At 36.7% G+C, this 27,132-nt stretch overlaps 2 protein-coding genes across 3 annotated transcripts in view; both read right to left on the bottom strand.

Moving 5' to 3' along the window:
- LOC135710460 (uncharacterized) overlaps window positions 1-389 on the bottom strand; it is a 189,751-nt gene extending 189,362 nt beyond the window's left edge. Inside the window, exon 1 of the mRNA XM_065233048.1 lies at window positions 101-389. The gene's annotated coding sequence lies outside the window, so the exon portion shown is untranslated. The remainder of the gene's footprint in view (window positions 1-100) is intronic.
- The window catches only part of LOC135710451 (active breakpoint cluster region-related protein), a 190,615-nt gene that overhangs the window by 145,930 nt on the left and 17,553 nt on the right, over window positions 1-27,132 (bottom strand). The window lies entirely within an intron of this gene.

Here is a 27,132-nt window from a genome sequence, read left to right as displayed (position 1 = left end):
ACGACGGGGTAAGACGGCTACCTTAAGCTTGAATTAAAATTTAACCAAAACTGTGTAAAATTTCCGTGATCAATTTAGTTAATATTGATCTTTAGAGTACTTTCCATTGATTTTCAGAAAATTTCCTTTTCATTTGATGATGTTTTATCACGAACCAAAAAAAAAAAACTAAATAATTAGAGAAAAAATCATGCGGAGTAAGGTTGGCCACCCCTAGGGGCAGTCAATTTCCTGTATAAAATATATCCTGAGATCTTTACTATTTAGAAAGTTTTTGTCTGCGGGAAAGTTGTTCAGGTGACCCATGTCTTCTAATTTGCGGGCTGGATAGTTCAGTTGGTTCAGCTGGTAGCGAGTCACTTTTTTGAAGCTTGTCTCATTCTTTAAGGCCAAGTCACTAAAGTCACTTTTTCTTGTAATCAGTCACTAACTTTTTTAGAGTGAATTTATATCAAGATTGACCATTCTTTGCTTTGTGACGTTTAATCGTCTTTCTCTATCTACAGGGTGTCTACTCATTTTTTAAATAAAATTAGTTTCTAGGTTTTTCCAGAACTTTAATGGATCAATTCAAGGCTTATAATAAGAAAGCTATTTTTAAAATGCAATCAAAACATGCTTTTTTGGAAGATCAAAAAACAACAGTAATTAACCCAAACTTTTTGAAGACATGGCAATCAGTTTTTAAAAAACAGCTTTACAATTAAATCCATTGAATGTTGAAGTTTAGCACATACTGAATTTTTCACTTAAATAAAATTAAAAAAAAAAACTTAATTTGAGTAAGTCTAAGATATAAAAATATTCAATGTCTTGAAGTTTCGTATTTCATGTACAAGTTCAAGATATTTAATTTCAAAGTGCCTGAATTAAGGAAAACAAATCAATGATTTATTTCACGTTCGCAATTAAGTTTATGAAAGATTAGAGATCTTCATTGCAGTCCCATTAACTTCATTGTAGGAACTTTGAAGAAGTTCTGAGGAATGAAAGGAAATGCTGAGAATTTCAGTGAAGATCCATAAACAAGCTGCGGGAACATAAGAGAAGTTAACACACTGCAAATATGGGGAACTTACTGGAAGCTTTAAGATTCTCAAATCGGTTCTCCGAAAATTTTCAGGAACTTTTATGAAGTTTCTAGAATTTTAGAGCACATCATAGGTGTTAAGCGAACTTGAGAAATATAGAAAACTTGAGGGGTATTGTGCAAATTTTCAAGAAGTTCTAAGCACCTCAGAAAAGCTAGATCTAGAGATCTTTGGGGAATTTCAGGTCTTAAGAGCACTTTAGTTCAGACTTTTGGGGCAGTTTAAAGATCTATAATCGTAGTTTTAGAAAAAAATTAGAACCCTCAAGATTTTCTGAGAATTTAATGGAAGTACAGAGACCATCAGAGAATTTATGAAAACTTCAGAAATATTTCTGGAGCTTCACAGAAGTCCAGAGAATTTCAGGGAAATTTATCTTCAATAGAATTGAGAGCTTTATGGAAGCTTTGAGAACATCAAGACATATCAGAGAATCAAAGGGCAGTTCAAATAATTTCAAGGCAGTTGTAGAAACCTTAAAGAAGTTCCAGAAACCTCAGAAAAGCTCCTAGAGAATTCCTGGGACATGATAAAAATTATATGAACATCCGGAAAACGTAAGAGTATTTTAAGGGTGCTATATCATGAAGATTTCAAGAACTTTTAAAAATGCGAAAATTTAGCTAAGTTGATTAGAGAATTAATTTAAACAAAAAATCTGACAACTTTTAGCACGCAGTGATATCTTCAAGAAATTACAGAGATCTTCTAATAAATTTAGATAGTTTCATGATATTCAGCGAAGTTCCGAGTACTTCGAGGGCGATGAGATATCTTCAGAATAATCCCATTAACTCAAGCAAACTTGCAGCAACTTACAATAAATTCCGTGGAATTATGGGGTATTCCAACAATTCTATGATTGATACGAAGTCGTCAGGGAATTTTGAATATATTACAGAAAATTTTCCGGATTATTAAACAAATTCAAGAACTTCTGGTAAGCATAGATAAGTTTAGGGAAAATAGGTGAGTGTGTTAGAAATTCAGAACCTAGTTTTATGAATTGACTACTATTACGGATGTTCCCGATTTTACGGTGGATCCCCACGAACTAATACTGATGACAGATCTACAAAAGATTTCTTAATAAGTCTAATATATTTCAAAAACGAAATATTGTATTCAGTTTCAACATGTAGACGTAAAACATCCCAACCAAAGATGGCCGTCGTATCCCGATACAATTCAAACTGTAACAGCTTCTGTAATATCTCATAATTTAAAGAAAAGCTTCTATTTTTCTCTGTAAGTACATCGAACAGACATGTGGTTTCCTTATAGTAACGTTACATTTACATGATACAGTCATTCAGAATGTTTGATTTTGTTGTTTATTTTTACGATTCACTTGTTATCAAGAATACGAGATGAACTAGTCTACGGCTAAAAATCTCAAAAATAAAGTCTATAAAAAAAACTTGTTATCAAGCAAGAATGGGTTTTACAACACAAACTATACTATAGCAAAGTACTCTGTATCAATAAATTTTGTCAAGAGTTGAATGTTTCAATCATCTTAAGGATGGCCGCCTTATCATGTCATCCCCTAATTGAAAGCACATAATGAATTTTGCACTCAGTTATAATGAGGAATTTTCTCTAAGAGCGGAGACGAACCAGCCCAGGGCTGAAAGTCTCCTTAATAAAGATATAAAAAAAAAAAATACGCTCATATGACTGAGGCAAATAAACCTAAAAATTTCATAAGGCTCGACCTATGAACAACATATATAAATTTCATAAGCGTGACTTCCGAATGATTTTCGGGTAACATGAGGTAGCTCTTAATCTTAGCTTTAACCATTTCATTTTTCCAAGCGTTAAAAGACGAGTGGTCAACACACCCTCCTCAACGTTAATTTTACGGTTCCAGTCTGCTCCGATTTATTATTTTTTTGTCAACATTATTTTTCATAAGGCAAATCAACGAAATTCACACTCATTTCTTATGGTTTGAGCTAAAATTCATAGTGTTTCTTATGGAATTCTTACGTTATCTTGACTGCGTGTAGGCTGGCATGAGACATGAGGGGTGCAGTTTCTATTATAGTTGTCACAATTAAGGAGCTCAATCATTGGAGCTATTAAAGCTACAGATGGTTACTAGAGAAGGCTTAAAATCTAGGGTCATTTATCCTGTATGATGTCATGCGCTCTCTGTTATCATCAAAAATAGATTAATTCTACGGCAATTGAATTCACTGATGGATTGCAGTTCGCAGGCTGTCGTAATAACAAACAGAACAGGTTGTTGATACTTGTGACTTGCATTCATCCTCAATCTGTAAAAACTGATTATCTCATACTTAATAAACACTCATACCGACCACGTTGAAATGTAGGTCATTTAGGGAATGAGTAGGAATATGTTGACGTGATACTTCTGCGAGAATTTACTGGTATGTTTTATCAGAGGGCGGGTTTGCGACAGAGTTTGTTTTGGTGAGCGATACACTGAATTAATGTTATGTGTTCATGTTAATAAAAAAAAAGCGACACCACATTATCGAATCCGAAGAAGCCTGGGACTGCACCCATGATCTTCTGCTCAGTAAGCAAAAACGGTCGTCATTAAGCCACCGAGCCTTCACATTACAACACATCAATTATCTGTTGTAGGTATTACCATTCAAGCCCGGCGACGGCATTGATATGCTGTATGCAGGGTTGCTTCCACTCACTTGCTATAAAAAAATATTTTTCGTAATTATGCAATCATTAGGTCACAACTCCACACCATTCACAACCCCAAGTGTTTAAAAAATAGGAATCATGGTCACTTTTAATGTTGATCTGGAACTTCTGTTTATTCAATATTCATATCAAATTTCCAAATTAATTTTAATATCAAAACTATAACTGTGTTCAAACTAATCTCAAAGCTCTAGGGTCAGCTTTATAACACGATTACTGATTAAACAAAAAATATTTTACTTTAATGATATAATTCACGGCAATACTTCAATTCCGGGGACACCAGAAAAACTCAGTAGCTCTGAGACCTGAATATAATCCAGTATGATCTCTGAGAATAGAAGATAAAACCGGCATATTGGTGTAATTAGAGTTTCTACGAGGTTCCAGAGCATCACAAACTTCTAAAATTCAAGAAGCTTTCGGAACCGAAGATCTTTTGAGACCAGAGATCAGGGTTCTTCTGGAACACTCTGGAGGATGTTTGGAAATAATTGTAGTTTTAAATGTTTCAAATCAAGTTCCGGCAAATTCAGAAGCTGTGTGTATGGTATTATTATTATTTCATGTCTGTTTGCCACAGTGGGGTTTCGGTGCAGATTTTGCACACTAAAAATTGTCCCAATAATGACGAATATCTTTAAGTTTCTCGGGTTTCTAGGTTTCAGAAGTTCGGATAACCCCGGGATTTTCGAAAGTTTTAGGAGTTTTCGAAATGCAAGATATAGCCACGCAGGACATAGTAAGATGGATGAATCTTCCATTCAACTTTCATCAGTGAAAGAATTAAAGTTCAATGAATTTTCACTGCAATCAATTCACTTTTTTTTTAATTACCTGGTTAAGTTAGATGAGATCTATTGCCAGTTATAAGAATATAAAATTCAAAATAGCATAGCATAGCATAGCATAGCATATGCGATTGTACAAATCGTGGGTGGCTATATAATGTTTTGCAGAAAATATCGAGTGTTGACGCAGAAAATATCACTTGGGATTAGTGATTTTCCCCACACGAAAATAAAATTTACAATAGAAGCATCGCATTATACACCTGGCCACATCCTTACAATCGCAGGGGAAGGGAGGGAAAGTTAATCCAACATCTACTTAAGAAGGTGCAGGGAACCCATACTACCTTCATAGGTGTCACAGGAAGGAAAGAGTTGTGTTAGTGGGAGGGTGAATGATTTGGCAACTCTATTCGTCAATATAGAGCATTTGATAAATCAGTGACAAAAAATAAAATATAAATAGATAACATGGAAAGATCTCACCCGATTGGCCTAGAGACTTTGCAGCGTCATGTTTTCAGAAATGCTTTATTTAATTTTCCTTGAACCACCGCAATCACTGATAACGCTCTTCTAGCTCGTACGTACAAAAGAACGCACTCCACGCAATAAGAATATAAAATTCAAAATCTACTAAAATCATTTTCAAAAAAATGTTGAAATTCACTTCAAAATATTACGTTTTTTTTTCACAATATCGATCAAAAACTTGAATAAAAAGTCAATTGATAGTTTAAAATCCACGCCAAATGCTAAATCAGTGCCAGCTGTAACCCAGGACTTGAAATCTTCAGCAACTCCCGGTTTATCTCGGATTTACTGGTTTAAATCTCAAAAATTGCATGGCTTATAATAATTAACATAACACGAAAGCGTTCAATGATAACTTTTTTTTTAAATGTGACAAGCATTTCTCTAAGCTGAAAGTATAAGTCACAAAATGGGTCGGATGATATATTCAAAAACAATCCATTAATCATAAACATGTTTTGATCTATTACACGTTGCGTAGTCATCCCAAAAATATGAGTCAGTAAAAGCTGTATCAGTTTGTCTAGCGTGTTAGTTAAATGGAAGTGATCCTTAAATGCGGAGTGGCTGTATAAAAGATAGAAAAAATGTGAAATACTTAGTAAAATAATTTTCCAAGCTCAAGACTTCTTATGTTTTCGACTCATTAGGCCAAAAGTTATTGTACTAAACGGGTTAGACCGAATTGTAAACAGGAATCAAATGAGATCTAGAAAAAAATGTTGGAGATCTCGGAACATGAAAAATTCTGTACAAACAGAAATCTTTGAAAAAATTGGATTCAAGAAAATTTACAAGATCCTGGGTTTTGTCTGACTTTTGCTTAGAGGCTTGACTATGAAATTTGTTCGAGAACTGTGATTTATAAATATCTTTAAGATCATACATTTATAAAACAACCAGTATTGGATTTGTTGAAAAATCTGGGGGAGGGGGGAATGCCCTGAAAAACATTAGAGCCGCTGCGCCTTCAGAGTTCACACAATTTAATTAATTTTCTTTATAAGTTTGAGGGGAATACATACGGAAATTTGAAGAGAATTTTAAGTGTTAATTGAAAATAAATGCTGAGGAAGATTCTTATAAAATTCTGAGAAAAATACCGGGGAGTTCTAGACAGTGTCTTGAGAAATTTTGAGATGAATTCCAAGGGATTACTGGGGAGAAGAAATAATATTCTGTATTGAATTTTATGTGAGTTGAAAAAATATGTTGAAATTATTAAAAATAATTACATGCGATTTCGGAACAGAATTCGAAAAGATTCATGAGTAGAGATTTAAGGAAGATTTACAAAAGGAATTATAAGGAAGATTCCAAGGAAGTTCTTTTGGTAATTTCAAAGGAATCTCAACGAGAATCCCAAGGTACGAGGAGAGGGATTTGATATATTTCGAAAATTGCTTTACATGTATGCCATTAAGTTAATCTCCTTGGCTCAAAGATTCACATTTGCATTAAACATGTTGGCTCAGCGATCATGACATAATTTTCATAAACGCTATAATAAGATTGTGTAAAAACCATTATCAATTACGAAAAGCTAGTTCATCAATAAAAATAATAATTATAGATTATAGATTTTTCCTCGGTTATTTCCCGGTTTGGGGTAATGCAAGAAAGGACGCTAGAAAAAATCACCTTAATAAGATCAATTTATTAGGGTAACACAAATGAAGACGATTCGTTGTATAAACAAAATCTTAATGATTTTATAAACTGAGTTTTACTGTGATCCCAAATCACATTTCAAGCTCTGTCAACATTCTTAAAGCAAACACAACCCAATCGGAAAACACGGCCCAAGCTGCACAACATCACATATTATTCAAGCAAAAGGGTTGCAATTCCATTTGCCGCTCCTAATGATCCGAAACGTACGGGTTTAATGAGATTAGTGGATGAGTGATTACGCTGCACAGCAAATTTAGCATCATCAAAAACAGAGAGAGAGAAAGAAGAGCGTCTGGCAGTAAAGGTTTGCTTACTCCCCCGAGGCACAACTGTGAAAGAGTACGTAATTAAGCTCCCCTATTTCGAGAACATTTTAGATATCGCCCTTCAAGCAAGCGACTTCCTGCCTACCCGAACCCGTTGTTTCGTGGCCAGGATTTGGTTTACGATACTCTTTTCCACTACAAATCAGATATTGTAGAAGAATAACGTTACCTTCATGTGGGTAAACTGTTTATGTTGCTGCACGGCCAAACTGATAAGATAAAAAAATAAAGAGCAACTGAAGTGAACATGTGTAAGTGTAAGTAGCAGTGTGGGTAAAGAGAAGACTGTGGTAACTTTCCAGTCAACGGATGATACCAGGGGTAAATATCACGTGTACTCTCGGTCGACTGCTTTAACCCTAGCACAACGGATGACTATAAAGCAATGAAACATCGATGAATGTATTGAGGGTATTGGGAGGTAGTTCAATTTTCTACAGTGAAGGTATATTAATAGCACACAGTAAACATATTTTATAATATCGTATCGAAAACGATGCACTTGACTCATGAGCATGAGCTTGGTTAACCGCCCGCAGTTGCTAATCCGTTTTGCCTGATCAACTGTTATTACAGACAGAACAGCCCAATCTAGCTATTATCGTCAATATGTAAATACAGGTTATCTCAAGCTTTATAATATGCAATACCAGCGCCTGCCGCGCCCGTATGCATGTCAATTAACGAATAGGTATGAATATGTTGACGTGATACTCGCTTTGTTGGAAGCCGAGAACTCCTCTGCACTGCCATGATAAATTACTGGAATGTTGGATAAAGCGACTAACGAATCTTGAATGTGAAGGGGTCTGAGAATCCATGATTATCTGCTCAGTAAGCAAAAAAGGTCACTCTAAGGCCACCGAGCACCTCATACCACATTACAGCTCTAATGATCGATTTGTTATTGTAACCATTCAAACCTGGCACCGACAACGACGACAAGTTTCGCAAAACACAAGATGAGCAATAGACTGATGCAAAATTTGACTTTTTCGCTCCACAGTGCTTAAATGGTTTCAAATTGGGTCCTGATTAGCCTCCCAAAATTACAACTCATTTGGTTAGAAACAGACTTCGCACAAGCCATTTGAAGTTTACATGTAAATTACTATGGGAAATCTCAACTTTTTGTTCATTGCCTTCTAGTCTTCTTCCATAATGAGCTGCGAAACAGTTCGATAACCATTCTTATAGAAAATTTTCTCAGCTAGAACTTTGCTGAAGATCGTTTCTATGTAAAACGAGACAGGAAAAAGTTATTAATTATTTAAGAGATTGGTAAACTTATGACATGATCAAGCAGCTGCTCTGTAGGCAACACTGTATTTTGCAGTGTGACATAGTAGCCATGATGTTTGTGTCCTATGCAACGCCCCAGAAACACCAATGTTGCCTGCTGAGCAGTTGATTGAGCTTGATCATAAGACATCAGCGCATTGAACCATTGATAACTTTCGATCCTTGCATTTAATCAAAAAGTGGTCTTGAGAAAAGTTGTAGCTGGGAAATTTTCCTACAAGTAATGTTGAAAGCTTTTGAAGCAGACCGATATGGTGAATTACTAGATAGACATGAACAAAAATCTTGGTTTCACCATAGTAATTCCTATACAAACTTCAAATGGCTTGTGCCATCTCAGTTTCTCACTAAATGGGTTCAAATTTCGAGAGGTTAGTCTGGATCCGATTTGGAATCGTTTAAGTATTGTGGAGCGAAAATTTCAAATTTTGCATCACTCTAATGAGCAAGCGATGTGACTCTAAATCTCCTTAATATGAAGGGACCCGGAATTGATCCCACGATTTTCTGCTCAGTAAGCAAAAACGGTTGTCTAATGCACCCTAGTCCCTCATGACACAACACACCACTAATAATAAAGTTGATGCTGTAGCCATTCCAACCCGACGGTGGTGACCGTTACACCAGAATAATCCACTGCGACCGACGATCTTTGAAACCCGGAGACATATGTAAAGCTACGAAAGAGCACTAGGGCTGCATTAAATTGTACTTTAACGCGGTCTTCATTGTTTATATTAGGTCCTTACGTAAGATGTGAACAGTACTTATAAAGTCTCAATATTTCTTTTTTTGATTTATTGAAACAAGTTGCACTAAATTAGGTTACATTTAGAGATTATGAAAAAACAAACAAATTTTCTCCCTAATGATGTTTTAACATGAAAGTTTAACTCATCACATCTACCCAACCGCACCAACCGAATAATAGATCACGAGCGATCAAGGTTATCCAACCGGGTAAAAAACGAGAATCAAGAACAACACATGTATTAGGGATATTTTTGAATTGGAATGAACTCACCAACTTTGTCCAATGATGCGGATTCATACACTTTGAATTCAAACTCCTTCGGTGCAGAAATAGCTCGCTTCTCGAAATTGACCGGCTAAGCGACGAACCGGTTACTGGTTAAAAGTCACTCTAATGAAAAAAATGACCGGCTCTAAGCTACGCTATCAAACATGTTTAAACAAGATCACGGTAGAGGGATCGAAACTCGAACACCTGAAACCGACCAGAAATTCATCCACTCCATACACAATATTAAGCTCAACTACAACAGTCCAAAATTTGTCTAAAGATTAAAAGACATATGCACTTAAAAAAATATGCTTAGAAGAATCCGGGAATTGATTCATTGATGCGAGAAAAGTACTTTTAAGGTCTAGATACTAGACCAAACTAATATGTATTAGAAAATTGCGTTTGTATAGAACACATATGCAGCAAATTTTTCGCATTCCAAGCTTATTGCTTATGGCATATTAGCTTATTGCGTGCTCTCAACTTAGTGTTCTAGATGCACTTCCACAGTTATTAATTGAGAGCTTTCGATGCTTGTACCATTTTTGCATTGGTATAATTGTGTGGCAAGTCCAATTATACTTCTATGCCCAGGGAAGTCGAGAAATTTTCCAACCCGAAAAATTCCTAGACTGGACCGGGAATCGAACCGAGCCACCTCCAGAATGGTTTTGATTTGCAGCTGCACCTTTAACGACTGAGCTAAGGGAGGCCCAGGGAGTCCATTCAAATCCAATTTTTCAATTCCCGGTTTTTTTCCCGGTTATTAAAAAAACAACCCAAACTTCCCCCTGCTTCAAACAAAAAAGGCGTTAAAAATTAACCGTTTATAGATCATTATATATTTGCAGAATTGTTCTACAATACGTTTACTTTGTAGAAAAAATAAGAGATGAGATTTGCATTAACATTTTGATCATCTAGATCTGCCTTCGGATAACGGTTTATCGATGGACTCCACACACTCGGTTTTAAAATATCTCATGCATCTCAAAATACGGACCTCACGAACGATAAATAAAACAATACTAATCCTCAGCCGTCAGTCGCCAACGAAACAATTAAATTACAGCAAGAAAATTTTCGAAAACACTACGCGCTTGACAATTTTTTCGCTAATGTCGTAAAGCTTGCAATCTTTGTCAGACTTGTCAACATAGACGTACGATTGAACCTGGGACGGGACTTGACAATCGGGTAACGATTTCTAGCCAATTTGCTGTCACATCCGAGCCAGTTGCTGATTGGTCGATCTGACAGTAGCAATCGTGGAATAAAAAGGTAAGAGGGCAGGGATGCCGGAATAAATGTTGACGTCAATGGCATTGTTAATTGTTTACATTTGCGAAAGGAAAGTTGGAAAATAGGCTCCAGGGTGTGCTTAAAGTGATGGATATTCTTGTTTGTTTATGGTTGTTTTTATTGTGTTAAGCAAAAATAAGGCATAACATTTGATAACGGCACAAAAGCATTTTTAAACAAGCTTTATAAGGGCCTTTACACGCGAACCAAACTACGCCCACGCAAACCAATACCACTTTCGGAAAGGTGATAGTTGCCTCTATCCGATGATGTTTTTTGGGTTGCGTGGGCGTACTTTGGTTCACGTGTAAAGTGCTTTTGTGCCGTTATCCAATGTTATGCTTGAAATGATGTACAAGTTGCTAAACTGCGGTAGAAACTCCGAATCAAAATCAAATTAAAATAGAAAAAAAATCATTCTGCAATCCTGGCATCATTGGTCATTGGCATCACTAATTTTCGACGAGCATTTTTAAGAAAACATTAAGAAGAACGAGAATTAACGAGCCAAAAAATCGACTTCAAGCAAAGTGTTCTTGGATGACTTTCATGCCACCGGAGTGACTTTAACACTCTTGGATCATTCGTAACTTATCCGGGTGAGATTTGAACTCATGACTTTGGCGTGAGAGGTATGGATTCAGATATTTATGTTTTACAGACTAACCAAGGTATTCTACGATGTTCTGACTAATCTTATGGTTAGCACAAAATGCAGAAATTATTTTTTAATTTATCTCTGGATCAATTAAATGGCATGCAAAATCTTGATTTGTTTTCGGCATGCAAAGAGTTTGAGATCGGTCACTGTTTTTATAGGCATAAATCTGCTTCTCTACCTTAAAATCGAGCTCAAGTAGCTTCGTAACAGGATATCCCAAGTAACCATTTGGGTTTTATTAGGGTTCTGTAGACCATGATTTGGACTTGTAGAATGCTATAAATCAGCAACAAAACTTGCAATGTTGCTTGGGATGTCTCGCTCAGGCTTTATACTAGAACTACTAAACTCTGAAAACTGTTGCAAAATAATTCAAACACGTTTCTTCCAAAAGTAATTCTAAAAATTTACTGTGTAAGAACAACGACAAAATCGCCGTTTTCCCCGTGTCCCAACAGATTGTGATTGAAAGAAATGAATAGAATTTTTGTAATTTTGAGGATTTGTTATACTTAATATGAAAGTTGTAAACAGATGTGTAAACAAGAGAATATTTTTATGAATTTGATTTAAAATTGATTGATACCAAGTATCATTGCAAGCGTTATAAAGGTTAAAGGCCTACAAGACTATAATAACTTGGGATGAGTATATACGATCTTTCCCGGTGTGATTTGGGTTTTCCCGCATTTTTCCCGGGTTTTCCCGGCAAATCCGAATTCCCGGTTTTTTGACGGATTTCCCGGAGGCCCCATTTTCAATAGTAGCTATTATGTATTTCAAAATTTTACATAAATTAGCTTTTAACAGAAATGCTGATATTTTCAGGGGTTATTATTTTTATACTATTCCTATACAACATTACTTTTGTGTTATGTTTTAATGTTATATGCTACTTATTTTGAATACAAAATTTTACGTTACCAACAAAAATGTGCAACATATGAACGTATGCAGGTTTCGAAATTGAGTGTAAGTAGAGTGTAATAAAGTGCAAAATCTTGAATGAACTGGTAATATTTCAAAGGAAGAGAAATCTAGGTCTAGGAGTCAAGGATTTAAATTGTTGACTAAGCTAGTTACATCGCATATTTAACAAAGACCTCACAAATTTTCAAACACTAAAAGTCTAGACAATTTTTTTCTGTGTTTCATTTAGAGTAGTAAACTTAAAAACATCTAATACACATTTCAAAGTCGAGCATTTTGAATATTGAAATCTTCTCATGTTCCAGAATCTTCGAAATTTCCCATATTTGGAATATTAAACTACACATAAAGTTTAGATTACCGAAGTCGGTAATATTTAAATGGCTTTTTAAACGGAGATGCCCCATTTTGCACATTGAGCATTTTACATAAGTTTCGCATAAAAGCAAACAAAGTGAATTAAATGTTACGTCTAGCATGTGACAAGTTCCTAAGTTAACAGAGGATTCGCATGAGGGAGGGTCTCCATAAAATGATATGACTTTCTCATTCAAGAGCCAAATGTGAAAAAGGCATACAAACTTTTTGTAAACAAACCTTTGGTAGGCCCTTTTCTTGCCAACCAAGGGTCGCCCACGCAAACCAACAACATAATCGGGCAGGGGAAAGTTTCCCCTACCCGGTGATGTTGATGGTTTGCGTTGGTGTCATATAGGGGGGCGAGAAAAGGGCATAAGCAGGTTTGTTTACAACTGTGCCTCTTGATGTGATAAAGACGGTAAAAATCTCTATGTTAAAAATACGATTTTTTATCAATATATGAGTGAGATAGGCTCTATACTCAAGTACACAGAGCTTTCCCGTTTATGGCAACATGACCTAATCACCCGGGAAATGTAAGATTAAATTACAGATTTGCATAAAAAGTATGCAGAATTTGTAATGTTTCACGACATGAACAGATTCTGTAATGTGTTCGCCGGGAGATTTTTAAAATAATTGCATCTAAAATTGAGTATTATGACATTCAGGCAAATCGAATTGAATTTTTGGTGCACAACATTTTATTTTTAATTCCATATCAACCTATTCAAAATGTGTACAGCACAGCCTGGCACTAAAGGGAATTACAGGGCTGATAGTAGTGTTAAGCAATACAAATAGTGAATTAGTGACTAAAATCATTTAAAACAGTGACCAAAATCATTTTTAAAAGTTACCAAAATGTGACTTAAACATGATCAAAAAACTTCCAGAAATAGAATCATGCAAATTGATTTGTCAGTCATCCAAAAAAGGTAGACATTGATTTCCTATCTGTACGCATTCGTCAAAAGTTTATATTGCAAGATCTTGCACAACTAGATTAAAAACTAACAACACTGTGTAACACGAATTTCAATAACAGAGATATTTTACCATATTTGAAATTATTATGGTCTCCTGAATTAAAGTCTAGAATAAATCTTTTCTCTAACACGTCACGCGTTTTAGATATGAACTATGATAATCGTTATGCGATCTGCGAACTTACATCACGAAGGTGCTCCGCGTTTGCTTAGTTACCTAATAAGCAGACATTGCCTAATTATTAGAACTATTTCCGAAATGAGGAATGCAACGTTGAGATAGCGTTTTAAAATATTAAATGACATAGATACATAGATACCATAGAATTCTTCTATAACAGGAGTTGCTGTTCATTCTAGTGGGCCGAACATCTACTGGACCGAACAAGACTGAATGAGTCATAAGGTCCTCTTGGGACAGGTTTTTCCGAATGTTTCTACCATAAAGTACCATAGTTTCATTAACCTATGATCCTGAGCATTTTTCAAAAATACAATCAAAATGTATAATGGAAATATTTTCAATTGAGCTAGAAATTCTGATAGGTATTATTAACAAGTGTAAAGGAAAAATACGATTTTGAAAAATATTACAACATCTTTAGAAAATTATTTTAATTCACTCTGCAATGCTCATTACATTATTAATAATTCTTGCTATGAATTGCCAGAAGAATTCTCCTGAAAACTCACTTGGAGTTCACCTCAGCATTTACTTAATATTATCCTGAAATTCCCATGGGATTATCTTATCTATATCTATAATTTTTTAGTTCTGCTAGGAAATCCCAATTTTTTTTTCAAAATGCTGCTGGGATTCTCCTTTGAATTATCTAAAAAAATTACACCGGAATATCCTTAGAATACTCCTCGAAATCCACTTGAAATTTAGCTCAGAAATTTCTAAGGATATTCCTAAGAAATCCGTTGAAAGTATTCTCAAAATTATAATTGAATATATGTTGGAATTACCGTTGAATTTTGCTCCTTTCCTTGGTATTCAACTCACAACTATCAAATTCTCACCTGAAAAATTACTTGCAGTTTTGCATAGATTTGATGTGATGTGATGTGAATGGAACCCAGCATCAGTGAAAGGATTACCAATGTCTGCAGATACTTAACTTTAGTTTTGCTTAGATTTCTCCACAAAATTTGTCAGAACCCTCTTGAAATTTTTGACCGAATTCATTTGAGGTTCGATGGAAATCATACTCATATTCAATTGTAATCCTATGATTTCTCCGAAAACTCAAATGGAAATCTGCATCGGATTCTTTTTGCCCCAATATCCTCTTTAAATTATCCTCAAAATGTCCTCTTTTGTATTATCTTTAAGTTCTCCTCAGAATGATCATGGTGCAATCCTCCTTCTCGTCCAAATTTTCTCATAATTCCTTAAGAATTAGAGTCAAAAGCTGTTTTGAATTTTTATTAAAATTTGTATTGAATCCTACTCAAGGTTGCCTTGGAATTCTACTCAGAATTAACTACAAAACTAGAGTTCTAGGGCATTGAAAATGATCAAACGGTTAAATTTTATGAACATCGACAAGAATAAAAATTTAAACTCATCAGGTACATGAACTTGGTGAAAGTTGAAATTTTAGAGATGTGGATTCAAATTTAACTTAAACCAATCAGTAGATTAATTATATATAAAACCAACAGCTACTTATTGATGAAGTGTTTGATTTTAGTTACAATAAGGTTCTTCAATATTGTAATGAAATAAATATTTAACATGGGTATTTGAGACTGTTCAGTTATGGATAACACTTTAAATTCCAACTTGCCGTATTTAAATTTCCAGAGCTTTACAGAGCTTAACAGGATTATATTTAAGTTGAAGTATTTCTTTCAAAAGAATTTATTTTTATAGAGTTCATCTAAAATAAATTCGAAACATCTCCGCAGTTATGTTTTCTTTCGGTGCAGGAGATGTGCGGTAATCGAAATTAAGAATGTAGCTCAACATTTACAATAACATTCTACCAAATTTTCATGGACGTAGTCCACTGCAACAGCCGAACGTACGAACGAATAGGGTGACTATAGCGCATTTTAAGAAAACGTCACAAGTTTTTATGGATGTTCAATAATATCAATAATTACGAAGAAACCATAAAGCCTACAAGGATACTACCAAAGGCACAAATCTAGGAAACTGCATGGAGAATGTTTTGTAGAACAACTAAATTAAGAGTAATGAAAATTTTCAACTTAAAAACACTAAAATTTACGAAATTTCACAAGTTTTTTTTTTGTACTTTCAACATACATTTCAAATTTAATGTATGATAATTAACTTTAATCGAATTATTTTCTATAGAGCATTGATAGGTAAGACTTAAATCTTTCATTTGGTATGTTGAAATCAGAAATCCACATTAAGATTAAAAAAATATAGCTAACCAAATTTGGCAATAAAAAAACATAAAATGTAGAATAACTCACTTAGCAGTCATTTCCGACCCAATGTTTCATGGGGATTTTTTCATAACTTTAGGAGCCCTATCTACCCTGAAAATATGTAAAACCCAGAACCAAACACCCTGTATATAGAGATTCGCGGAAGCAGCCATCTTGAACTAATCGAGCAGCGAAAACTGTCGAAATGAGAGCCAAAGCAGCATTCTGATTAGAAAATATTCTTTGGAGGCGAACCAGCCTAAGGCTGAAAGCCTCCTAAATAAAGCTAAATTAATTAGAAAATATTCAGAGGATTTCTTATTGAGTTGAAAAGTATTGTAATCAGAGAGAAATAAATTCAAGCAAAACGTTTATAAAAAAAATATAACAGTAAAATGAGTAGTTGACATAAGAGAGTTTTAAGTATAATTAACAATTATATAATAAATTGTGAATGGATATTTTTTATAGATTTTTCAGTTTGGTTAATATTGCTGAAACTGGACACCCCCAAAAATGCAAAACGTGTTATACAAGTGCACGATTCCGTCAAATCGTGTTGGTGTCTTGGGAGCACTTATTACTTGTATCGTAAGAAATGAGTGCACTGAAGACGTAATGACGATTTAGAAGACAACTTGAACTTTTATCACCCTACTTATTAATAAAAACGCACTTATTTGTCCAGCTTGGTGTTTTTTTTCAGCAATATATCTTAATTCTTTAGCAAACTACAATTGCGTGTGCTCAAAGTAGTACTGTAAGCATTAAATTTTAACTAGATACCGCAAAATAATTATCATTATAACATGTACTTTAAAAACGCATAGGATTCTACTAGGGAAAAATTCGACGGTAGTCCGCGAAGTTCGGCGTTTTTCGGAAACTGGAAAATAACTCACTTTTCCAAGCACTTCCACGACCGCGGTTAGGGCAAAACTTTGCAAAAATTGTTCACGAGTTCAATGTGAATTAAAACAACTCATAGCGTACACAACGATAAAGTCACGCACAAAACTGGAACATTTTGCTTCACAGCAAGTGTTGGTAGCTTTTGTAAACTGAACAAATCGCGATACCAAATCGTCTAATATTTGCGCGAATATCTGTACATAGGATTACTACGTCAGACCTAGCTCATAATTACCTTTGAATTCTTATTAGAACTCACCTGCAGTTCTCCTCACGAAGCCCTTAGAGAACTCTCCTTAAAACTACACCGTTCGAAAAATTCATGTAAATTTCTGCGAGATATAGCGCGCATAAAATTAACGCTAGATTTGGCATAAATTTACGCGATATTTCGAATATTGTATGCAAGCTTGTAAACGATTTAGCTGTTTATGCCAAGTATAGCTCAAAATTAAACGAAGGGAGATTTTACGCGATAGTTAAAATTCAGAATTTTTCTGTGTAGGGGATACAATTCTAGTCAGAACACTCTTGGGATTTTCCTACTGATTCCTTTGAAGTTATTTTTTTGAATGGCATTATGCTTCGGATAACTTTTCTACACTCAGAATTATTATGAAATCATCATAGGGGTTTTGGAAATTTCCTCAGAATCTAGAAGGCTATCCTCAAATTTGACTTGAAGTTTTTTCACAATTTTACCCAGAACTTCTTTGAAATTCTCCTCCGAATTCCCTTGAAATTATCCTCAGCCAAGGACTTGAAGTCTCTTTAATACAGAAAACTAACTAAACCAACTCATCAAATTCATTCATCACAATCCATGAGCCTTAATCTTGATTTTAGTTTCAAATCTGCGATCTTGGAAAATGGTCAATGTCCGACATCTTGAATATTTATTTTCACTTCACTTTCTTGAAAATTGCTCCTAGTGTAATAATGTTTTAAATACACAGTTAAAAAAAACAATAATAAAATCTAAAAATATCCATGCTCCAGAAATTAAAAAAAAAAAACAATTCAATGTTAAGAATAAAAAAAAAAATATTTTGTTACTAAAGATAGATCTGCTCCGAAATTATTAAATTAAATGATTAAAAGAAACGAGGAAGATGAAGTTGACTGCCTTATACATTTTCAAGCAAAATGGCTTAATGTTTGAGCTACAGGTTGCTACAACTTGTTCCATTACAAACGACTGAATTCACTTTGCCTGCGTACGCCAATGCAGCACCAGTTTTGTCTTCCTGAAAGCTAAAAAATCTCCATTCAGATCAGGCAGACCGAGAAGACAAACAAACCATATAAACATTGAAACCTTTTCCATTTCAGTTTCGTATGCAAAAACAATGAGCTCTTTATTATGATTCCATGCCCGAAAAAAAAACAAGACCGAGAAGCCCACCAACTACCAATAGTGTGTCGAAAAACTTGCATCGGCGTAAAACCGAGAGTACGGGTGTGGAAAATCGTCGCCATTGTGGTTGTCGTTTTTTGTCGACTGCAAGTTCATGACACCAATGTTGGCGGCTACGTAGGTACTACTGACTGTTGGCATTTTCCTACCTCGACCATTGAGACCGGGCGACCGGTTCAGTAGTCTTATGCAGTAATTGTTACTTCATATCCCTGGATGAAGCAAAGAGCACACACACAAAATAAACCAACAGCGACGGCGACGGTGACGGAAAATGTACTTTTGCGAAAGCCGAGCGAAGACATCATGCGCAACTAGTGCCTACTATACCCATTGCTATTTCTGATACTCTATGTGCTCTACGGTTGTATTTAGTCAGTTGTTTCAAGTTGCACACATTCTTGTTTTTCGGTGCAAAGAAGTTGTGAAACAACTTTCTATAATGCGCACAAAGTCGGTGCCGGCTAGATCGTAGGCAGCTGGAACCGCGTGCTACGGTCTAGGAAGTACACGGTCGTCTGGGTTGAGTAATAGGTGCTCGATTGGTAATGTCATGGAACATGAATGGTTAAATGTTGTGGGATTTGTGGCTAGAGCGATTGAAGACCACGTTGAAGATCTCATCATTCTGTGAAGATGGTGTAGGCGGAACAGGTCGGAAGAAATGTTTGCGGATGTTGTGATGCATTGATGCATCTTAACCATAGTGATATATGAGTAACTAATCTTATTGAATGGCTTTCGGGAAAGGCCCATACAGGGCTGGCAAATGTCATTTTCAAGATACTTCTGTCACTATCATTCGATGAGAAAACTATGATAGAGATTTTCTTCAAAATCTCATCGAATTTTCTGTCATGACAGAACGTGACAGTGTTGTGATCATCGTAATTTCTAGCTCATTTAATCCTATTAAAGTTACTTGTACTGAGGAAGTCTTAATAATATATTCACTCCACCGATGAACTACGGTTGTTTCCATCTAAATCAGTTAGAAATGTTGATGTCAAAACCGCATAAGAATTATTCTCATGAGTGCTTGATCATTGAAAAATTACAAGAAAGCTAGTTTCGTCACGTGATAGTGAGGGGAGCTGTTTTCTCATCGTCATCGGCCCATATCGTATACAGAATTTTCGTATAATAGAAGTTTCATATATATTTTTTTAGTATAATGTACGTTTGGCATAGAGGGCATTTCGCACCAGAGCGTTAAGTGATTATGGGTCATTCCCGGGCGAAGTGATCCCATCACAGCACGTGCAATCGACTTTCTCTAATTTTAACCACAATAATTGAAATATATTCATTTTGGATCAAAATATTGAAAATTAATTTAATTGTTCTGGTTGGACCACCCTCTGATCAGGCACCCATCCCTCTTTTTCAAAATGTTCCAATAGTATGCTATTTTAAAACGTTGATATCTTCGTGCTAGATTGAGCTACAGAAAATGTTAGCGACTGTTTTCAGCTTGGAATTTTGCAAGGATTTTGAAAAAAATTGTCTATTTTTAAGTGTTGCCAACTATACCCATTTTTCACTAAATATATGTAGTTTTTATTCGATTCCTCAACGGAGTCGAGAGAGACTTTTTATTTTCTCACATAATAAACTACTTCAGCTTAAGCACCAATTTTGGGCCTATCAAGCAGAAAACATCAAATAAATCCATGATTTCGGCGTTAACAGGTAAATTATGCTTTTGGTACGATACTTTAGTTCAAATACTACCAAACGATTTTAATAAGAATGCGTTATATGAATGTTTGCACCCAATATTATCAAAAACCAATGAAGCGCTCCGACTGAATCAATTTTTAACTTCATCCGATAGGGCGAAGTGAATTCATTGGCGTTTCAATGCGTTAGGCCAAGTTCAGAATCCGTAGGCCGAGTGTGGCGTCATGAAGCAGTGTTAGACTTTTAACAATATCTCAACAATTTGTTTCTCTTTATCAAATCTTACGGTACGTACGGAAAGGTAAATAAATTTAGAAGCAATCAATAATAATAATATCAATCCGTTGGTGCTAAACTACGCTAGATTAAGAAAGACAAAGTGCGAGTTGTGCTTAATAGGCCGGAAATGGGGTAGTTAACCCTATGTAAATATTTTGCGATCAACGCAGTATGTAGCTATCTTCACCGAATCCAATTGGGCTGGTAGCGATCAATGCTGTCAAAAATAGTGATTTTAGTGACCATATTGAAGAAATAAGTGACCAAATAGTGACTTATAGTTGTAAAAAAGTGACTAAAAAGTGACCTAAGGGAAGAAAATTAGTCGTTCTGATTCCATACCAAATAAATGTTTGATGTTTTAGACTTATTCAATATGATACGACAGGAACCTTTAAAGCGAAAGATTCAATAGAAAGTTTAAGACAAGACCTCCAAGTTTCTACTACCTGGAAAAGCATGACAAACCGGGAATTCGCAGGGAATTTTATTTTTCCTAAAAATACCTGGAAGTATCAGGGAATCTTATCATTTCTCAGGAAATTTAATAATTTTCTTACTAAGAATGCATTTTAAAATAAAAACATTTAATATTCCTAGTTATTTTCATTCACACATTGAACTTTATATATCCAGAATGGATTAATCTTTAGTAACAAATACATGAATTTATACATTCTAAACTGAAAAGTTATAATACTTCAAGAAATTTTCAAGAATCTGGAGTCAAATTCCTTGCACAGTTTTAAGGCTCATTTTAATATAATTTCCAAGGACCTCATTCCACGGGAGTTCTGGAAAAAAAACGGCAATCTGCTATCATGGTACTTCTGATGAATTTTAGACTTCATGTGAGGCCTAAGCTTAAGATAGTAAATTCCATGCGAATTTTCATGAGAAATCTCCGTTGAATATGGAATGGACTAATCTGAGGTCTTCATAACTACTGGAAAGTTCCTAAAATATTCCTGAATTTAATTAAACTGCCTTGAAGTTCTTTTGTAGTTTGAAAAACTAACCTGATGCTCGCAATACTTCTCATCATTTCTTTTAACTTCTCTAAACTTTTTCGGAATTTCTTAAGTTTTCACTATTATCCTAACGATCATGAATCTTTTCAACAATTCACTGAATTTCTCGAAACTTTTTTAAAATTTATGTAATTTCCCTACTCTGGAATATCTCTGCTCTGAGGATATCCGTTCTTTCTTGAAGTTTTTGTTTAGAGCTTTATTAGCGAGATCAATATCTTTCTCGAAGTTCTCGAAACTTATCTAAAGTGTTTGCAGTTCTCATGAAGCTTGTTGTACTACCATGAATTTAATTGAACTGTTCTAAAAATGTTTAAGCTGGCGTGAACTTTTGGACTTATATGAAAACCTCAATACTTTTCTTAACATCTCTAAAGTTCTCTGAAAATCTGGGAACTTCTTGAAATTTCCAGCTTATTTAGTGAAATTAATTGAACTGAACCCCCTGAATTTCCCTTTGTTTTGGGAGCTTTACTAAACTTATTTGAGATGCTCCCGAAATGTCCATAAAAGTTCCCTTAAGTTCCATAGACTTTTATGAAGTTCTCAAAATGTTTCTGAAGATCTCTGTACTTCTGTGAAATTTTCGAAGTTATTCTGAAATTTCAGGAACTTCTTAAGGCTTCCGCTCCGCAGCGGAATAATTAATATAGTTCTATGATTTTCACAGAAGTTCTCAAGATTTGTCTGAAGTCTAAGTTATCGAAACTAATTCATAACTTCTTCAATAGTCTAGAGCTTCCTGATGTTTTTAAAACTGCCCAAAATATTTCTCAATTTCCTTAAAATTCTCTACACTGCCCTGCCTTAGCATTTTTTAAGAACCCACAATTTTACTGGAATTGATTTAATTGCCTTTGAGTTCTACAATTTTCCTTAAGTTTTATAAAGTTTATAAACGCTCACGGAACTTTGCCTTAAGTCACTAATTTTCCCTGAAATTTCCATGATATAACACCCTTGACATACTCTTTCATTTTCCGGATGTTCATATAATTTTTATTGCGTTCCAGAAATTTTCTCTGAGCAAGTCGAAGTTTCCGGAAACTCCGATTTCTGCAATTTCTTTGAATTTTTATTTGAACTGCCCTTTAATTCTCTGATCTGTCTTCATGTTTTCAGAGCTTCCCTAAAATCAACTCTAATGAAGATCTCAGTTCTGCTTTAAAATAAATGGAGTTCTCGTAAACGCCTTTAAACTTCCCTGGAATTCTCTGGATTTCTATGAAGTTCCTGAAATATTTCTGATTTTTTTTTTTAATTTCCTGAAGATCTCTATACTGCATTTCTCGGAATATCTTAAGGGTTCTTGATTTTATTTAGTCAGGGCTAAAGTTTCGGGGACTTCCCCTTAAGATCTCTGGAATTCCCCAAAGATCTCTAGATCTAGCTTTTCTGAGATCAATAGAACTTCATTATTCACCCCACTGCGACCTAGCAAGAAGTACAGTCGACTTGTTTCGCGCTCCGGTATTTCGGAAGTTTTCTCGGTATTCGGTTGGTTTAAATTATCAGTTTTTTCTCGCTTAGTGATTACTGGCATAGTACCCGGCTAAACAATTATCTGAAAGTGAGTTTTTTTCTGAGAAGAAAGTGTGTTTTCGGCATCATCGGAAGGAAAATTGTTTTTGCGATTGCCAATTCGCCAACCATTTTGCGCACCATCGGTGTGTGATCACGCATACCGGCACACAGATCATCGTCATCGAGTGTCAGCATCTGTCTCCGCATTTATACCGGTCATCCATCATCGTGTGTCCAGCTGAGTGCCGAGCCTAATACAAGCACACCACTACAAAGATCGCCCGCACACGCGCATCGAAGGTCACCCACGCTACGCGTCGCTCCGCTGCTGCTGTGTAATCACTCGGTGGTAGTAGTATAGCAGATAAGTTTTTTTTTCCTGTTTCTTTCTCTCGCCCATCAGTTAAATTTAATTTTGTGTTTCTGTGTTTGTAGTTTTTTTCTGTTATTGTGTCTGTGTGGTTTTAAGCATCGTTTCAGTGGTAGAGCGTTTACCGCTCCCACTAGTACGGCAAAATGGACGTCTCGTCAGAAGACGATATGGACATTTTGTCGGAAGATGACACCAGTTTGCCACTCGATGGCAAGAAAAGACGAAAACGTCCTATCATTCATGGTTCGTCTCAGAAAAGCCCCCGATCGCGAGCCTATCCAGATGACTCGACTGGGCCATGGGTTGTCTACTTTCAGCCCAAAAACAAACCTTTGAACTTGATGCAAATTTCCACTGATCTGACGAAGCGATACTCGGCCGTGACCGAAATCACGAAGGTTAGGCATAATAAACTTCGTGTTGTCGTTTCTAACCTGAAGCAGGCTAACGAGATTGCTGCCTCCCAGCTCTTTACGATTGAGTACAGGGTTTACATACCAGCTCGTGATGTGGAGATCGAAGGTGTGGTCACCGAAGCGAGTCTGACCCCCGAGATCTTGGAGAAGCAGGCGGTTGGCCGTTTCAAGAACCCCTTGCTACCCCCGGTGAAGATGGATGGATGTCCAAAAACTGGGCTCAGTATCTGTCAGCGAGGGTAAAAAGAGTTTTACCCCCACAGACTCGTTTCGCGTGACCTTTTCTGGTTCAGCCCTTCCTCAGTATATCGAGCTGGGAAAACTTCGACTACCTGTGCGCTTGTTCGTTCCCCGGGTCATGAACTGCCAAAACTGTAAGCAGTTGGGACATACGGCGTCCCACTGTGGCAGCAAGGCACGCTGTTCCAAATGCGGGGAGAAGCACGAGGATGGCGCCTGCACAGTCACGGCACCAAAATGCGTGTACTGCAAAGGATCTCCTCCTCATGGTCTCTCGTCGTGTCCGGTGTACAAACAACGCGGGGAAAAACTAGAGCGCTCTCTTAAAGAACGTTCCAGGCGGTCTTTTGCAGAAATGCTTAAGACAGCCAAGCCATCGACCAACGAAACAAATCCCTTCGCTCTTTTGTCAGATAACGAAAACGCATCCGTTCGCGGAAAGTTGCAGATCAAGAACCCCAAATCAGCTTGCCCAAATCAAGGAGTGGTGGAAAAAAGGAGACTTCTACTCCTCCTGGATTCCGCAGAACTGATTATACCCAGGATTTTCCACCTCTCCCGGGGACATCCAAAACCCCCGATGCCCCAATTTTCAGAACACAAGCCCCTTCTTCATCTGGGTTGTTCTCATTTGATAACATTGTGGACAGTATCCTCAATTACCTCGATATTTCTGATCCTCTGAAAAGCATTGTTCTGGCAATGCTTCCTACTGTGAAAACCCTCTTGAAGCAGTTGACATTAAAGTGGCCCCTCCTTGCAGCAATCATCTCCTTCGATGGATAATTTTCCAAACGAGGTCGGGGATTTGATCACTGTTCTACAGTGGAATTGTCGAAGTCTTATTCCTAAGATAGAATCGTTTAAGTTTTTGGTTCACAATAACGATTGTGATGCATTTGCTCTGTGTGAAACTTGGCTCTCTTCAGATATCGATCTTCCTTTTCATGATTTTAACATTATTCGACTGGATCGTGAGGATTCGCGTGGAGGAGGAGTACTTTTGGGGATCAAAAAGTGCCATTCCTTCTATAGAGTGAATCTTCCACAATTTCCAGGTATTGAAGTTGTCGCATGTCAGGCTTTTGTTAAAGGCAAGAGCCTTTGTATTGCTTCTGTGTATATTCCTCCCCGAGTTTCGATTAGTCAAAAACAACTTTCAGATATCTGTTCAGTTCTTCCTACTCCACGGTTGATTATGGGAGATTTTAATTCCCACGGTACAGGCTGGGGGGAACTGTATGATGACAACCGTTCTACTTTGATATATGACCTCTGTGATAACTTCAATATGACAATTCTTAACAATGGAGAAGTAACAAGTCTGGCTGGTCCATCCTCAAATGGAAGTAGATTAGACCTCACACTTTGCTCTAATTCATTATCGTTGGATTGCACGTGGAATGTGATCCAGGATCCCCACGGTAGTGATCACTTGCCGATCAAAATTTCGATTGCCAGTGGGTTCAATTCGTCGGAATCCGTTAACGTCGCGTACGACCTCACCCGTAATATCGATTGGACAACGTTCAAGACCGCGATAGATGAAGCCGTGTCGTCGGTAGAAGAGCTTCCACCGTTGGAGGAATATAACTTCCTCTCCAATCTGATCTTGGACAGCGCGCTTCGAGCTCAAACTCGGCCGGTTCCAGGAACGTCTTTTCGTAGGAAACCTCCTACCCCTTGGTGGGACCAGCAATGCACTGAGGTTTATCGTAAAAAATCCGACGCGTTTAAGCTTTTCCGGAAACGCGGAACACCCGAGTATTTCGAAGCGTACTCAACTCTTGAACGCGAACTCAAGAGCCTCATCAAAGCCAAGAAACGCGGATACTGGCGGCAATTCGTGGACGGTTTATCGCGCGAAACGTCGATGAATACGCTTTGGAACACGGCGCGAAGGATGCGTAACCGGTCTTCAAACAACGAGAGCGAGGAGTACTCGGATCGGTGGATTCTCAAGTTCGCGCGAAAAGTATGTCCTGATTCCGTGCCGGCACAGATGATTCCTCGCGAAACGATGAATTCGGTAGACGAGATCAGCCAGCCTTTTTCAATGCTGGAGCTCTCACTCGCGCTACTTTCGTGTCGCAATTCGGCTCCGGGGGCTGATAGGATCAAGTTCGACTTGTTGAAGAACCTCCCAGACGTCGCTAAGAGGCGCATGTTGAACTTGTTTTGTCAGTTCCTGGAGTTCAATATTGTTCCAGATGATTGGAGGCGAGTGAGAGTTATAGCCATTAAAAAGCCTGGAAAACCCGCGTCAGATCATAACTCGTATCGTCCCATCGCGATGTTATCGTGCATTCGAAAATTGTTGGAGAAAATGATCCTTTTTCGCCTCGACAAATGGGTTGAGACGAACCACCTACTCTCAGATACTCAATTTGGTTTCCGTAGGGGTAAGGGAACGAACGACTGTCTCGCGTTGCTTTCCACAGAAATCCAGTTGGCTTTTGCTAAAAAAGAGCAAATGGCTTCTGTGTTCTTGGATATTAAGGGGGCTTTTGATTCAGTATCGGTTGAAGTCCTTTCAGACAAACTCCACGCTTGTGGCCTTTCCCCATTAATTAATAACTTTTTGTACAATTTGCTGTCAGAGAAACATATGAGCTTTTCTCATGGAAACTCTACAGCTTCTCGATTTAGTTACATGGGTCTCCCCCAGGGCTCATGTTTAAGCCCCCTTTTGTACAATTTCTATGTCAGAGAAATTGACAATTGTCTAAGTGACAACTGCACGTTGAGACAACTTGCAGATGATGGCGTAGTTTCTATGACAGGGCCCACAGGGGTCAACCTGCAAGGACCCTTACAGGATACCTTAGACAATTTGTCTACTTGGGCTATCCAGCTAGGTATCGAATTCTCCACGGAGAAAACTGAGTTGGTCGTTTTTTCTAGAAAGCATAGCCCAGCACAACCGAAGCTTCAACTTTTGGGTAAGCCGATCACTCATTCCATGTCTTTCAAATATCTTGGGGTCTGGTTCGATTCCAAATGCACCTGGAGATCCCACATTGAGTATCTGAGACGAAAATGCCAACAAAGGATCAATTTTCTCCGAACAATTACCGGAACGTGGTGGGGAGCTCATCCGCAAGATCTTCTAACGTTGTACCGGACAACGATTTTATCGGTTTTGGAGTACGGTAGTTTTT

This window comes from Ochlerotatus camptorhynchus, unplaced genomic scaffold (genome assembly GCF_037179485.1).
Source record: "Ochlerotatus camptorhynchus isolate MF236.1 unplaced genomic scaffold, CSIRO-AGI_Acam_v1.1 ptg000383l, whole genome shotgun sequence".
Lineage (NCBI taxonomy): Eukaryota > Metazoa > Arthropoda > Insecta > Diptera > Culicidae > Ochlerotatus > Ochlerotatus camptorhynchus.
This window is presented reverse-complemented; position numbering and strand designations above follow the sequence as displayed.